Consider the following 16014-nt stretch of genomic DNA (forward strand, 5'->3'; position numbering starts at 1 on the left):
TCTAACTATTGTTCAGAACTCAAAGTACCACAGATTCAATAGAATGAAATGGTTAACTAAGAATGAGAGAGTGAAAAGCGTAGTAATAAACAAGGAGTGGCTTGCTATTTACGATGACGAAGAGATGGTACAAGCCACCTTCAGGAATGACCCTGCGGTGAAAGCAATCTACGTCTACATGATTCCAAGATGGTAAAAGATATAAAGTCAAAGTGCTATGGAACACATGGTGAACAACCTGCGGGAGCACGATAATCCCGACGAGTAGGATCCAGAGGAACTCAGGCAGAAGTACTGCCTCCTTGATTGGATTGCACATGTCAACTGGATTTTCAGAGGCCTAAATAGATGAAGCCCCTCTCCTCCCTCTGTAACTAGAGAGGCAGGCAAACCTAAGTTTAGAGCCACCTCGATTCGGGATGTCGGAACACCAACCACCCGTACCATTATTTTGATCGTTTCTAAATCTTGAGATTGCTTCAATGCATGTGATCCCTCTCCTCAACCTTCCCCTCCTAAATCTTAGAATCCTAATGCCTCAGGTGCTATGTCGGAAATCCATTTTTTTATCCTCTGCCCCAAGGAAAATCAAAGAAGAAGAAAGCCCTGGTATTCTGTACTTGAATTCAGGAAGATTCAGATACCCGAATTGTTTGGAGGGGAAGTCTACCCTTTTTAATAGATTCGGCGCGTGCAATTTCTTTTCCTCTGAGACGACCCGCAATTTTTACTTTTACTCCTGAGAGAGTCCTAGATTAGGGGGTGTTCGGGTAGCCGGACTATACCTTCAGCCGGACTCCAGGACTATGAAGATACAAGATTGAAGACTTTGTCCCGTGTCCGGATGGGACTTTCCTTGGCGTGGAAGGCAAGCTTGGCGATGCGGATATTCAAGATCTCCTACCATTGTAACCGACTTTGTGTAACCCTAACCCTATCCGGTGTCTATATAAACTGGAGGGTTTTAGTCCGTAGGACAACTTCATCATACAACAACCATACCATAGGCTAGCTTTTAGGGTTTAGCCTCCTTGATCTCGTGGTAGATCTACTCTTGTACTACCCATATCATCAATATTAATCAAGAAGGACGTAGGGTTTTACCTCCATCAAGAGGGCCCGAACCTGGGTAAAACATCGTGTTCCTTGCCTCCTGTTACCATCCGGCCTAGACGCACAGTTCGGGACCCCCTACCCGAGATCCGCCGGTTTTGACACCGACATTGGTGCTTTCATTGAGAGTTCCTCTGTGTCGTCTCTTTTAGGCCCGATGTCTCCTTCGATCATCAACAACGATGCAGTCCAGGGTGAGACTTTTCTCCCCGGATAGATCTTCGTCTTCGGCGGCTTCGCACTGCGGGCCAAGTCGCTTGGCCACCTTGAGCAGATCGAAAGCTATGCCCCTGGCCATCAGGTCAGGTTTGGAAGCCTAAACTACACGGCTGACATCCGCGGGGACTTGATCTTCGACGGATTCGAGCCACAGCCAAGCGCGCCGCACTGTCTCGATGGGCATGATATAGCTCTGCTGCCGAACAGCGCCTTGGAGGCCGCACACGCATCGGTTCCGACCATTGATTCGGAGCCTACTGCGCCGATCGAGGATCAGCGGTTGGACGCTGCCTCAGGGGCTGCGATCTCAAAGGCGATCGAGCCGAACTCCAGCCCCGCACTCCGCATGGCCCGTGAGTCCGAGGAGCCGGATTCCTTTCCGAACTCCGAGCCCCCCGCGCCCCTGCCGATCGAATCCGATTGGGCGCCGATAATGGAGTTCACCGCCGCAGACATCTTTCAGCACTCGCCCTTTGGCGACATCCTGAATTCGCTAAAGTCTCTCTCTTTATCAGGAGAGCCCTGGCCGGACTACGGTCAGCAAGGATGGGGTTCGGATGATGAAGAAATTCAAAACCCACCCACCACCCACTTTGTAGCCACTGTCGATGACTTAACCGACATGCTCGACTTCGACTCCGAAGACATCAACGGTATGGGCGATGATGCAGGAGACAACCAAGAACCAATGCCTATAGGGCATTGGACAGCCACCTCATCTCACGATGTGTACATGGTGGATACCCCTAAAGGAAGCAACAACGAGGAAAACGGGGATGGAAAGAGGGATCGATCTCTCGAAAAACAATCAAAGTGTCGGCGTAAACGCCGATCCAAGCCCCGCCTCGATAAAGACCAAGCCATAGAGTAGGATGAGCCGGTAGACGACGAGCATGCCTTAGAGCAACCGTCCCAATAGGACAACCTGGATAGAGAAACCGAACATCCCTCCCCCGGCGAAAATGGCATTCCGGACGACCCTACGATGGACAAGCCCACGAAGCAGAAGAACCTCCACAAACGGCTCGTTGCAACCGCACGCAGCCTGAAAAAGCAGAAGCGGAAGCTAAAAACTGTGGAAGATGCACTCAGGATCAGATGGAGTAAAGTAATCAATACCGCAGACAAATACGGCGACAGTCGCCGCACTAAAAGCTATCCGAAGAGAAAGCTACTGCCTGAATTCGACGAGGAGGCCTTAGAGCCCTCGCATTCCAAAAGTGAGAAAGCCACATGGTCGGATAGACGACCCCATGGCCAACATAAAGCGGCAAGCAGCACCGCACTTTAGCCGGCATGCGACCCACTTAAGGATTCGCATCATGGCCCAGCCAGGTCCATTTACGGGCCAAGAAAGCAAGCTCTCGTAAGCAATGCAATAAAGCCATTATCAGAATCTGGCACACCCAAATACAGGGGTGCCGCACACCCCCTATGTTTCACCGATGAGGTCCTGGATTATGAATTTCCAGCGGGATTCAAACCCGTAAACATAGAGGCATATGATGGAACAACAGACCCTGGAGTCTGGATCGAGGATTATATCCTCCACATACATATGGCTAGAGGAGATGATCTCCACGCCATAAAATACTTACACCTCAAGCTTAAAGGGCCAGCCCGGCATTGGCTCAAAAGCCTTCCTGAAAACACAACTGAAAGTTGGGAAGAGCTCGAGGACGCTTTCTGAGCAAATTTTCAAGGGACCTATGTCCGCCCTCCGGATGCAGACGATCTTAGTCACATAACTCAACAGCCCGGTGAGTCAGCTCGGCAATTCTGGAATAGATTTCTTACTAAAAAGAATCAGATAGTCGACTGTCCGGACGCTGAAGCCTTAGCGGCTTTCAGGCATAATGTCCGAGACGAATGGCTCGCCAGACACCTCGGCCAAGAAAAGCCAAGAACAATAGCCGCACTAACAAGCCTCATGACCCGCTTTTGCGCAGGAGAGGACAGCTGGTTGGCAAGATGCAGCACTAGTGACCCAAGTACATCCGAAACTAGGGATGAAAACGGAAAACCGCGACACAATAAGGACCGTCGCCGGACTAAGGAAAAAAGTCCGAAGAGCACGGAAGTTAACGCCGGATTCAAAAGCTCACGACAGAATCAGAAAAAGCCGCCCCTCCAAGATAACAGGGATGACCTATCCAACCTAAACAAAATCTTGGATAGGATATGTCAAATACACAGCACTCCCGGAAAGCCTGCTAACCATATCCGCAGAGATTGTTGGGTTTTCAAACAATCCGGCAGACTCAACGCCGAACACAAGGGGCTCGACACACCAAGCGAAGACGAGGACGAACCCCAAAAGCAGAGTACCAGGAAACAAAAGAATTTCCCACAAGAAGTAAAAACAGTAAACTTACTCCACATAACAAAACGCGCGGCGCCCATAAAGGTACGCGCCCCACGGCCTATCCCAAAGGAATCCCGCCACTGGTTGTCAAAACCAATCATCTTCGATCATCTGGATTATTCTAGAAGTGTCAGGAACCCAGGCTGGACTGCCCTGGTACTCGATCCAATAATTGGCGGACTCCAGTTTTCAAATGTCCTTATGGACGGTGGCAGCAGACTCAACCTGATATATCAGGACTCAATCCGCCACATAGGGATCGACCCAAAAAGAATTCGCCACAGCAAAACCTCCTTTCAAGGAGTAACGCCAGGTCCGGACACCCATTGCATGGGTTTTCTTCGGCTCGAGGTTATTTTCGGCTCTGCCGATAACTTCCATCATGAAAAGCTGACTTTCCACATCGTCCCATTCTCAAGCCGCTTTCAAGCACTACTGGGACGCGAAGCTTTCGCCCGCTTTAATGCAATACCGCATTATGCATCTCTTACGCTTAAGATGCCCGGTCCACGCGGCATCATATCCTTAAAGGGGAAGCAGTGAGAACACCTCCCCCAAGCGGAGGATTGTGCGGCCGCTTTAACAGCCCCACAATACAATGGCTTCACCAGCCAGAAAATCAGAACAGGTCATTAAGACCACGGACACGGATAGACGAGTCCGGCACAAAAGTATCATTGATAAAGGCTTAGTGGCCATATACCCCTGCACTAGGGGCTTCACACGTATAAAATAAGAGACAATAAAGCTCAATTTTTCATCTTTTACTTTACACTTTGTTTATTTCATATAACTTTTGTTCGGCACGCCTCTTTTTCAACTTAGTTGCTCTCTTTTTACAGATGAACGTTGTGCTGCGCCCGTCTAGGATACGGAACAACGGAGACACAGGCGCAGACTTGCAGTAGGGACCCGTTCCAAGGATTCTTTTCAGATTAAGACCCTGCGTAAACCTTTTTTACTGTCTCTTGTTGATACACATCCCCTGGTTCTATGACCAAGGAGGAGGCTGGCGTCTTAGCATGTGGCCACGTCAGAATTCTTGCATGTACCTGGACACTAGGAGCTTATACCTCAGAGCGTTACCTCGCCCGCTCTCATAAAGACCGAATACCTTAGGGAGTGTTCGGCGTCGCGAGTTTGGCCTTATATGCATCAGCTCCGAGTCATGATTTTGGCCAAATGTTGGGTTGCCCGGCTCCTGTGTTCGGCCGCCTTACGTTCCGCTCAATCGGCTAAGGTGGCACCAGGAGAACTACTGCGATTGTGCCCTGGTTCGGCCAGGCGAGCACCTCAGTAGAGAAAGCCGAAAACCGACTGTCATGATATGGCGTGAGACTGGTCAACCACTCGATGACTCTCCGGAATCTGTAGGATTCCTCCGCATTAACGAAGGGCCGTTTCCCGGCCAGGCACATACGCGCCCCGAATTCGGGCGAGCGCAGTCGCCACCAGGGGCTACCTAAATAGTCCCATTGTCAAGCTCCTATGGCTAAGTGAAAGTGTTAAAGCATTATAGTCAGTTGCCTAGCTCGCTGCGCTATCACCTCCTTTGTAGGACCAAGACGTTGGATTAAGTGTGAAAATGCGCCTTCTGCGAGCACCCCCGCACTATGTGCGTGGGGGCTGAAGCCAACGACTGCAATCTTTCAGATTTTGTTTATATATCTTAAAACGGCCGCACAGGAGGTGTTCCAAATACTTGAAGGCACAAGTATAAAAGGCTACTACACTTCATCAAAATATTGCTTTATAATTACATATGCTATCAGAACATAGCATCCTACGAGCACTGCGTCTCTATTACACGAGCGCCTTCAAGGACTTCCTGAAAATAGTGCTCGGAGGGTACTCGGCTTTTGTCCGAATCTCGGGATGCAACAACGGTGGTCTCCATCTCTGCCTAGTATGTCTTGACACGGGCAAGAGCCATCCGTGCGCCCTCTATGCATGCTGGCCTCTTCATCGCATTGATACGTGACACCGCGTCAAGGAATTGCTGCACCAAGCTGAAATAACTCTTCGGCTCCGATCTCCCCGGCCACAGATGACCCATGACGTACTTCATGGCGAGTCCGGACAATCTATTCAGTTCGGCCCATAGAGCCAGACGATCGTCCACTGCCAGTGGACGCTCTGGATTCTGGAACTGCGACCAGAAAAGCCATTCCACTTCACGATCTTCTTGATCTCGAAAGTATTCGGTCGCATCAGCAGCACTCGCTGCCAAATCCAAATGGGTGTCCTCCGCACTCCACATCCGGTCCAACGGAGCAAACTTTGGATCGCAAAACTTCCTCCGCGGCATAAAGGGCTTTCCAGCCGCAATCTGTCCGGCCTGACGCAGCTCCTCCTTCGCAGTTCTCATTGCAGAGCGAGCGTCCTTGGCATCAGCAACGGCCTTCTCTAAGTCTGTCTGTCTCGCTCGGTCTTCTTTCTCAAGAAACTTGCAACGGTCAGCAGCACTTTTTAACTTCACGGCCATCACGTCCATCTCCTTCTTGCTTCGGCAGTGAGCAGCCTGTTCGGCTCTCAGCTCTTCAAGGGCCTTCTCGGCAGCCGCATCACTTTTTCTGGCTTGTTCCTTAGCTCGGGCAAGTTCCGCCTGAAGACTCTCCACGGTGGCCGCACCATCTGCGTCAAGCACACACATTGTAAGATACTGGCATAAAGCTCCTCTTACCAGATGCCGCCCGAAGAATTGCATACCTTGAGCCTCATCAAGCCGCTCGTTGACGAGCGCGATGTCGGCATCTGCCACGTCAAGTTGCCGCTTTAGTTCGGCAAAATCATCAGTTCGGCTCGATTCCGAACACTTCGCCACCTGTATACAAAGGCGACATTTTAGACCTGGGATTATGATCCTCTGCGCGCCGTCAATTTTGACAATGCACAGAGTCTCAGGGGCTACTATCTACACAGGGCGCATCTTGTTTATGCGCAACTGACAAAGAAGTACATTATCAAACGTACCTCAAAACCCGTCAACAAACTTCTGACGGCCTCATGCAATCCGCTTTCCGCGGACGAAATCCTTCCAATCACCGTACCCATCAATGCACGATGCTCCTCTGAGATAGAAGCTCGCCCCAGCAGAATCATCAGCTCCTCCGACCGCGCATCGGACGGTGCCGGACTCGTCCTATGACCTCCATCGAAGGCCGGACGCGGAGAACCTTGGGGGGACATATGGCTACCTTCCATCCCTGCCGGATTCGGAGAAACCCTCCGCGACGATACCTCAGGGTCGCCCGCCTCGCCAGGCGGTACGACAGGGGGAGGAGTTCCACTCTCCATCATCTCCGGAAGAAGATCCCCCGAAGACGAGCTCTGCTGAGAAGGGCTGAGGTCCGATCTACAAAGTAAAATTTTGGTTAATCTTCTCAGATAAAAAGCAAGGATTTCTCTCATCCCTCTAAAGGAAAATCTTTCTCTACTTACGGCTCGCTGGAGGGCTGATCCCTTTGAGGGCGTAGTTCGGCCGAGGATCTCCCCGGTGTCGGACCCTCTGACGAGGACTTTTCCCCCCGCTTTGAGGCCATGGTCTCCGGGTCGTCAGAGGCGGCCCTCTTCTTCCCCTTAGGTGAGGAATTGTCGGTTCTTCCCTTCGGAGCATCCTCCTTCGAGGAGGCCATAGTTTCCTTGTCCTCCCCCTCACTTCCCTCCAAAGGCACGATCTTCAACATCCTGACTAGCACGAGATCCGGCCTGGTCTCAGGAAGGGGAGCCGGACACCGGATCAGCTTTGCCTTCGCTATCCACTCCTGTTTAAAAGGACAGCTCTTTTAGGGGTGAATTTATGACAATTTTACGGATAGCGAGTCCGGGCACAAGGTTACTTACTTGAGTATCCGGGCGATTGCAGCTTAAACCTGCGTCCTCGGTCAAATCCGGACATATTGCTTGTGATCCAAAGAACATTTTATACATCTCCACGGGTGTTGCGCCCATAAAATGCTGGAGAGCTCGTGGTCCCTCCGAATTAAACTCCCACAGACGAAGGGAGCGACGTTTGCCGGGCAGTGTTCGGCGAATCAGCATGACCTGCGTCACCTTGACCAGGTTGAGGTCTCTTTCTAAGAGATCCCTAATGCGGCCCTGCAACAAGGGCACGTCTTTGGATAACCCCCAATCTAATCCTTTGTTGACCCATGACGCTAGCCGTGGTGGGGGACCCGAGCGAAAGGCACGAGGCGCCACCCACTTGGTGCTCCTAGGAGCGGTGATATAGAACCACTCTCGTTGCCACAAGCCGAGCTCCTCTTGAAAGGAGCCCTCGGGCCATAGAGCATCAGCATTCTTACTTATGACAGCGCCTCCGCACTCTGCGTGCCGTCCCTCGATCATCTTCGGCTCCACTCCAAAAGTCTTGAGCCATAATCCGAAGTGAGGAGTAACACAGAGGAACGCTTCGCACACAACGATGAATGAGGAAATGTGGAGGATGGACTCCGGAGCTAAGTCATGAAATTCCAGCCCATAATAGAACATTAGCCCCCTCACGAAGGGATCCATCGGGAAGCCTAACCCTCGAAGGAAGTGAGACATGAACACTACACTCTCACCGGGCTGGGGACTGGGAATAGCCTGCCTTTGAGCAGGCAACCTATGCAAAATTTCGGCGGTCAAGAACTTAGCCTCTCTCAACTTTAGCACGTCCTCCTCCGTGACGGAGGAGGGCATCCATCGGCCTTGAAGGTCGGAACCGGACATTGTCGAAGGTTCGAAGCGCCTGGAATCTAGATCCTAGGGTGTTGGAACTCGAGGCGACGGGCGAACTTGTTTTGAGATTGGAGAAAAGGAGTAAGGCCTTGGTCTCTTTATAAGAGGTTGAATACCAGGAGCCCTCCCCGTAACCGTTTGGGACTCGCCTTTAATCGAGAAGACATGCTAACGGGCATGATTGGGTTACCCACGTCTGTATTGATGAGAATCCCGTAAATAAAGGGGACACGATCTCTGCTTTGACAAGACGTGCCAAGGAACCCGCCTCGCAAAACACGCTGAGGTGGAAAAGTGAAAACGATTCGAATAAAGGCTTGGCCGTAGTGTGATGTCACGCTGCAGAATACATCAGCAGATTAGATTTGTGTTAATATTATTCTCTCTGTGGCAATACGTGGAAACTTATTTTGCAGAGCCGGACACTACTCTTGGTGTTTACAAACTTTTATGAAGAATTTGGAGGAGAAACCCGCCTTGCAATGCCGAAGACAATCTACGCGCCGGACTCGTCGTCATTGAAGCCTGGTTCAGGGGCTACCGAGGGAGTCCTGGATTAGGGGGTGTTCGGGTAGCCGGACTATACCTTCAGCCGGACTCCAGGACTATGAAGATACAAGATTGAAGACTTTGTCCCGTGTCCGGATGGGACTTTCCTTGGCGTGGAAGGCAAGCTTGGCGATGCGGATATTCAAGATCTCCTACCATTGTAACCGACTTTGTGTAACCCTAACCCTATCCGGTGTCTATATAAACTGGAGGGTTTTAGTCCATAGGATAACTTCATCATACAACAACCATACCATAGGCTAGCTTTTAGGGTTTAGCCTCCTTGATCTCGTGGTAGATCTACTCTTGTACTACCCATATCATAAATATTAATCAAGAAGGACGTAGGGTTTTACCTCCATCAAGAGGGCCCGAACCTGGGTAAAACATCGTGTTCCTTGCCTCCTGTTACCATTCGGCCTAGACGCACAGTTCGGGACCCCCTACCCGAGATCCGCCGGTTTTGACACCGACATTGGTGCTTTCATTGAGAGTTCCTCTGTGTCGTCGCTTTTAGGCCCGATGTCTCCTTCGATCATCAACAACGATGCAGTCCAGGGTGAGACTTTTCTCCCCGGACAGATCTTCGTCTTCGGCGGCTTCGCATTACGGGGGAAGTCGCTTGGCCACCTGGAGCAGATCGAAAACTACGCCCCTGGCCATCAGGTCAGGTTTGGAAGCCTAAACTACACGGCTGACATCTGCGGGGACTTGATCTTCGACGGATTCGAGCCACAGCCAAGCGCGCCGCACTGTCTCGATGGGCATGATATAGCTCTGATGCCGAACAGCTCCTTGGAGGCCGCACACGCATCGGTTCGGACCATTGATTCGGAGCCTACTGCGCCGATCGAGGATCAGCGGTTGGACGCTGCCTCAGGGGCTGCGATCTCAAAGGCGATCGAGCCGAACTCCAGCCCCGCACTCCGCATGGCCCGTGACTCCGAGGAGCCGGATTCCTTTCCGAACTACGAGCCTCCCGCGCCCCTGCCGATCGAATCCGATTGGGCGCCGATAATGGAGTTCACCGCCGCAGACATCTTTCAGCACTCGCCCTTCGGCGACATCCTGAATTCGCTAAAGTCTCTCTCTTTATCAGGAGAGCCCTGGCCGGACTACGGTCAGCAAGGATGGGATTCGGATGATGAAGAAATTCAAAACCCACCCACTACCCACTTTGTAGCCACTGTCGATGACTTAACCGACATGCTCGACTTCGACTCCGAAGACATCGACGGTATGGGCGACGATGCAGGAGACAACCAAGAACCAACGCCTATAGGGCATTGGACAGCCACCTCATCTCACGATGTGTACATGGTGGATACCCCTAAAGGAAGCAACAACAAGGAAAACGGGGACGGAAAGAGGGATCGATCTCTCGAAAAACAATCAAAGTGTCGGCGTAAACGCAGATCCAAGCCCCGCCTCGATAAAGACCAAGCCATAGAGCAGGATGAGCCGGTAGACGACGAGCATGCCTTAGAGCAACCGTCCCAATAGGACAACCCGGATAGAGAAACCGAACATCCCTCCCCCGGCGAAAATGGCATTCCGGACGACCCTACGCCGGACAAGCCCACGAAGCAGAAGAACCTGCACAAACGGCTCGTTGCAACCGCACGCAGCCTGAAAAAGCAGAAGCGGAAGCTAAAAACCGCGGAAGATGCACTCAGGATCAGATGGAGTAAAGTAATCAATACCGCAGACAAATACGACGACAGTCGCCGCACTAAAAGCTATCCGAAGAGAAAGCTACCGCCTGAATTCGACGAGGAGGTCTTAGAGCCCTCGCATTCCAAAAGTGAGAAAGCCACACGGTCGGATAGACGACCCCATGGCCTCGCATTCTCATATTCATCAAGATCAATCAAGCAGGAAGTAGGGTATTACCTCCATCAAGAGGGCTCGAACCTGGGTAAACATTGTGTCCCTCGTCTCCTATTACCATCGACCTTAGACGCATAGTTCGGGACCCCCTACCCGAGATCCGCCGGTTTTGACACCGACACCTTTCCGCCCGATTTCCATCTCGCGTCATCCCCAGTGGCTTTCGGGTTACTCCCTCGCATGCGATCTTGCGCCGCACTGAGCCTGACTCGTTGGAAACTGCCGATTCGTGGATTTCCAGCGAGCCAGGCTATAGATTGCTTTAAAGTTTGTGTTGATGCGAGCGAGCCCACCCGGTATGCAACCAAACACATTTTTTGACCCAATTCGGCCTGATTAGGCCTAATGCGGGCAACCATCCTGAGTGAAGCGAGGAGCGTCGAGTTTCTAAAAGAAAGAGTGATGAGTGTCGAACATGTTCAGGGCAGGCAGGCGCATGGTGGCAAAATTTCATATTTTGACCCTTTTTAAAAAGTTAATCAAGATCTGACCCCAGTTTACAGAAAAATCGGGATCTGGCCCTTTTGCTACCACTAGGGTCCATGGCGGTAGGGTGTAACAACCTACCGCCAGGAGCTTTGACAGTAGGAAACATCCCTATTGTCAGCCTCTTTGACGGTAGCCTGTACAACCGTATCACCAAGGTGCCTAGCAGTAGGCACGAGCACGCAATGTGTTCCATACTTAAAATTTTTTTACGGTAGAGTATGCAAGCCTACCGCCAGAGACCTTGGCGGTAGGCTGTTATAACCTACCGTCTTGGACCCGGTAAGAAAAGGATCAGATTCCGAATTTTTTTCCAAGATACGATCAAGTTTCGCAAAAGGGACACGAAATTTAGCCGCGCATGGTCTCACTTCACTTTACCCCACTGTAGCAGCGCTGGGAATCGGATATTCGGATATGCGATGCTCGATCGGAGCGGCAGTGTAGTGCGGCCAGACCGGCCGACCTGAACAAAACCCCGTGCCTGCCGACACCTGCAGCTGCAGCTATGCATCACTGCGCTGTGGTCCTCGATTTGCACCCCCGTGCGTCCACCGCCGCAGCCATGCACAGTTGCACACACTTTCCCCGCGGCAGAGAAGCGATGTGGCCACTGTCCTACCCCGCAGCCCACTCGATGCCTCCCATCATACACACTTTACATGATCCGCTAGGGTGTCAATCTCGTCGCTAATCACAACTACCACCAGTACAGCAAACCGATTGCTCCCGTTACCTGTAGCTCGCCACAGAGAAAGTTTACACACGTACGTGCACGGTGCACCGCATCATTTTTAATAATTATCACAGGTACAAACACACACGATCGGTAGGCAGGTGGCCAGCAGCCGCGCGACCACGCACGCCGAGCCGAGCCGATGCTCCGGCCCCGCGTACGTGTCCCGCTCGCGGGCGCGGTCGACATGCGAGGCAGCGACAGCAACCGGATCACACGAGACGAGATCGTCCAAGCCTACCGGAGCGAGCGGTCAAGACTCAAGACCATGGCGCCTGCTGCTGCACGTAGCGCGTACGCGTCCTCGGCCTGGGCACCCGTGTCGACGATCCCCTGCCGTGGCGCCACGCGCCGGCGAGCGATTCGGGGCCATGCGATCATTGCGGGAAAGCGTGCTGAGCGCTTTACGGCAGGCATGTGTCCGGGCATCCGGGCTGGCTGCGATCCGGTCGCTCGGCTGGCCTCCACGTGTGCGGCGTGTACCGGCCGAATCAACCAACCAATCAAACAGTCCGTGGCGTGGGCGAAAATAGCGTAAGTAGCGTACTCCCTCCGTTTGGAATTACCTGTCTCCGAAATGGATGTATCTAGAACTAGAATACATCTAGATACATTCATTTTCGCGACAAGTAATTCCGAACGGAGGGAGTAGAATATGTGCGAGGGGATAAGCGCTGGCCGCCGGAGAAGCGGAAGCGGCGGGGCAGCGGCCGAATCTTCCCGACGAATGCCGAGCTCGCGACCGCGGTGGCGGCGGCGGCACGAGCAGATGGGACGGTGATGATTCGTCGGGGCCGTTGGCCTTTTCCTGGCGCGCCATCATTACGTACGTGGTCGTGGTGGATCGTCTTCGTAGATAAAGGGAGGCAAAAGTTCATTTTACAGTCGAACAAGTGACGGTTCTTACCACTCCGGGGGGACCTTGCCGCTCCTTTGTTGGCAAATTCTAGAGCCGTGAACGATTTGTCATCAAGCACTGTATAACCGAAAAATTAAGTTACTTTGGATCGAGAAACTGGCCCGCCCGTCGATGAAAACGGCCCAAACACGTAGCACGTGTCAAGTAAACTAGGTTTACGTCAAGGTAGGGTGTGATCTCAAGTGACACTTCACTTCACTCTAGCTAGCAGCCTTGGATGGGACGCAGCTACTGTAAACAACCACGTACGACGGTAGGTGCACATGCATCATGGCGCCGTTGCGCGCCCGAGGAACACATGGTCCTCGCCTGCCGTGCCGTACCAGGCAATGCCATGCCCGTGCGTCCACCGCCGCGGGCGGCGCGGCCACGCACCACCGGGGCCGATCCTATCCTTTCCCCGAGCGCCGCAGAAAAGCACGCCGTGTCGCCAGGCCCAACCTCCGTACGTCCCGCTCGCGGCCGATCGACATGGGAGACAACGACGCTCGTCCACGCAGCCACGCGCCCTCCCGGCGACGGCACACGTCGCCGGCGCGTCGAGCGGCACGCGAGAGACCGATCGGTCGGTCCATCGATTGTCACGCGTCTTTCCGGGAGCTGGGGCTCGAGTCGAGCGCGCCACGCGCCGGCGCCTGATTTGTGCTCGGACGAGACGATCGATCACCGCGCCGGTGCAGTGACAGAGCTGGGAAACCGTGCTGCGCGGCTTTTCGGCGGGCATGTGTCCGGTCACCGTGCCGCCAGATGCGGCGGTTGCGATCGGGCGGTTGGCCGAATTAATCAAGCAAACAGTGGCGTGGGCAACAAGAATGCGTCCCATTAGAATATGTGTGAGGGCGGCGAGAGGATAAGCACCGGCCGCCGGAGAAGCCGCGAGGCAGCGGCCGAATCTTCCCGACGAACGGTGGCCGCGACGGGAGTCGTCGTCCGTTTCTCGCGCTGCCGTCAGTGCCACCGTCTCTTCACGGTCGAACAGCGTGCGGTCGACTTGCGATCTTTACCACTTGGGGATGGATCGACTTCCGGCGGCGATGGAGACCGCACCGCCGCTACGTATACGTGGCTGGATGGTGGCTACAGCGTGTAACTATCCGGCAATTAACCATGCCTGGATTAAACGCGATGTGCACCGAATAAAGGATCAAGATGGTGGCCATGAAAGACCCCTTTCGTTGACAGCGCACACGGACGGACGATAAATATCGCCGCTTCACAGGTCGACGGTCGACCTTATCTGTCTGCTAGTAGTATGGTCAATGTGACTGTACCGGTGATGCGCGCATGCACTCGACGTTTTGTGTCTGTGGACGACCGCCGATCACATCTTCTTCATCTTTAGCTGGATCTCGTCGTGTAATAATAAGACAAAACACGCGAGCTAGCTGCATCCAAACTATCAGGATGGACGCGTTGGTCCATGCGCTCGAGACTTCTTTGCAATTGCAATTGCAAGGTGTTTGGTTTGGAGTCAAAACTTGGACCCAGCCAAACAGCTGCCGTTTTTGAAAAAAAAAAACCTATGAGAAATTTCAAGAAGTGTGTATACACAGTGCCAGTTAAGCGTCTGTCGAGAAGGACGTGGGGCTATTTTGGCTTTGGCTTTGCGCGTAGTTTAAAAACGGCAGAAATTCGACAGTGCGGGGATGTTTTGTACGATTTTGAATGTAATTTTTCAAGTTTGGGCGTTGGCACACCGTGGATGAGAAACAATTAATACGATTTTGAATGTAATTTTACATTTTATAATGGTTTTTTGGGTACTATGTTAAGTTGTGCTTGAAATCTAGCCCACAATAATGCATTGATTTTCAATTTGGTACCACTGTTTGTACTATCCGGCCCGCCCCAATAGTTTTTTATAGCTCCGCCACTGTCTAGATGTGCCCTAAGTCTTATGTTTATTTTTATGAATAGTACTCGTATTAAAAGCAAAAAATCACACGCGGTAGATGCATTATAAGAAAAGGGAAATTGTTCAAATCTTCGGACTGATAATGACTCGTGCGTCCGCCGCCTTGGTACTTGTCGCATCTGATTTTACTCAGATGGCACTGTATTACGTAGACTAAGCTTTACAACTGAAGAGTTGTTGCAATCTCTTCCATCACAACAAGTGGTGTGTTGCGGGATTTGGATCCCCGCCTCCCGTGCTCTTCCGAGCCCCCGTCAAGCCAAAGCCCCTACATGTTACTCAGATCATCGTTGCCAGCAAACATGCGAACGATGCCGCCGACAAGCACAAGCAGTCGCGTCGCCTCCCATGTTTCTCCCAAGCTCCCCCCAAGCTGACACCTCCCCACGCTGCTCTGACCACCGCCATCGTGGCTCGCCGGCGGCAAGAACGCCGACATCGTCGCCCCGGAGGAGCACCGATGTCCATAGCCATCGCCTCCTTGAGTTTCAACCGCAACAACAGTTCCTACAACATTAGCTCTGTTGCATAGATTTTACGCAACTTGACCTTTGTTGCAAAAGATTCTATAAAAATTTCCGCAACACGATTTATGTTGCCAAATGTTTTCGCAACACGACATATGTTGCAAAATAAGGATGACACAATTTTGGTTCCGTAGGATATATCCCATAAAACAGCTTCTGCCACTGCCACTGCCACGATATGCGTCCGCTTTCAAAAAAAAAGAAAGAAAAAAAGACAGGTGTAGACCCGGCAGCAGCCACGCACCCACAGTCCTCCCCACCTCTCGCCACGACCCGCGGTGGCCACAGCCGCACACGCGCGTGCCGACCAGCTCCGCGCCGCACCGCACAACCTCGGGCCAGCTGAAGTCGGCCATGACGCAACCCGCGACCCCGACCCTACCCCGTGGGCTGCGGCCAACCAATCCCGCCGCGCGGATACGCCTGCCACTGCCACCCGCCCGCACCTTCCCCGAACCCCCCCACCTCATCCCCGTCCCCCCACACGTGCCCTTTTCCTCCCCAAGAACCCCTCCACGCAGCCGCCCCCCCTCCCTCCGAACCTTCCAGACCGCTCCCGCGCCCCCTCCCCTA

This window comes from Triticum dicoccoides, chromosome 5A (assembly GCF_002162155.2).
Source record: "Triticum dicoccoides isolate Atlit2015 ecotype Zavitan chromosome 5A, WEW_v2.0, whole genome shotgun sequence".
In the NCBI taxonomy this organism is placed as follows: Eukaryota; Viridiplantae; Streptophyta; class Magnoliopsida; order Poales; family Poaceae; genus Triticum; species Triticum dicoccoides.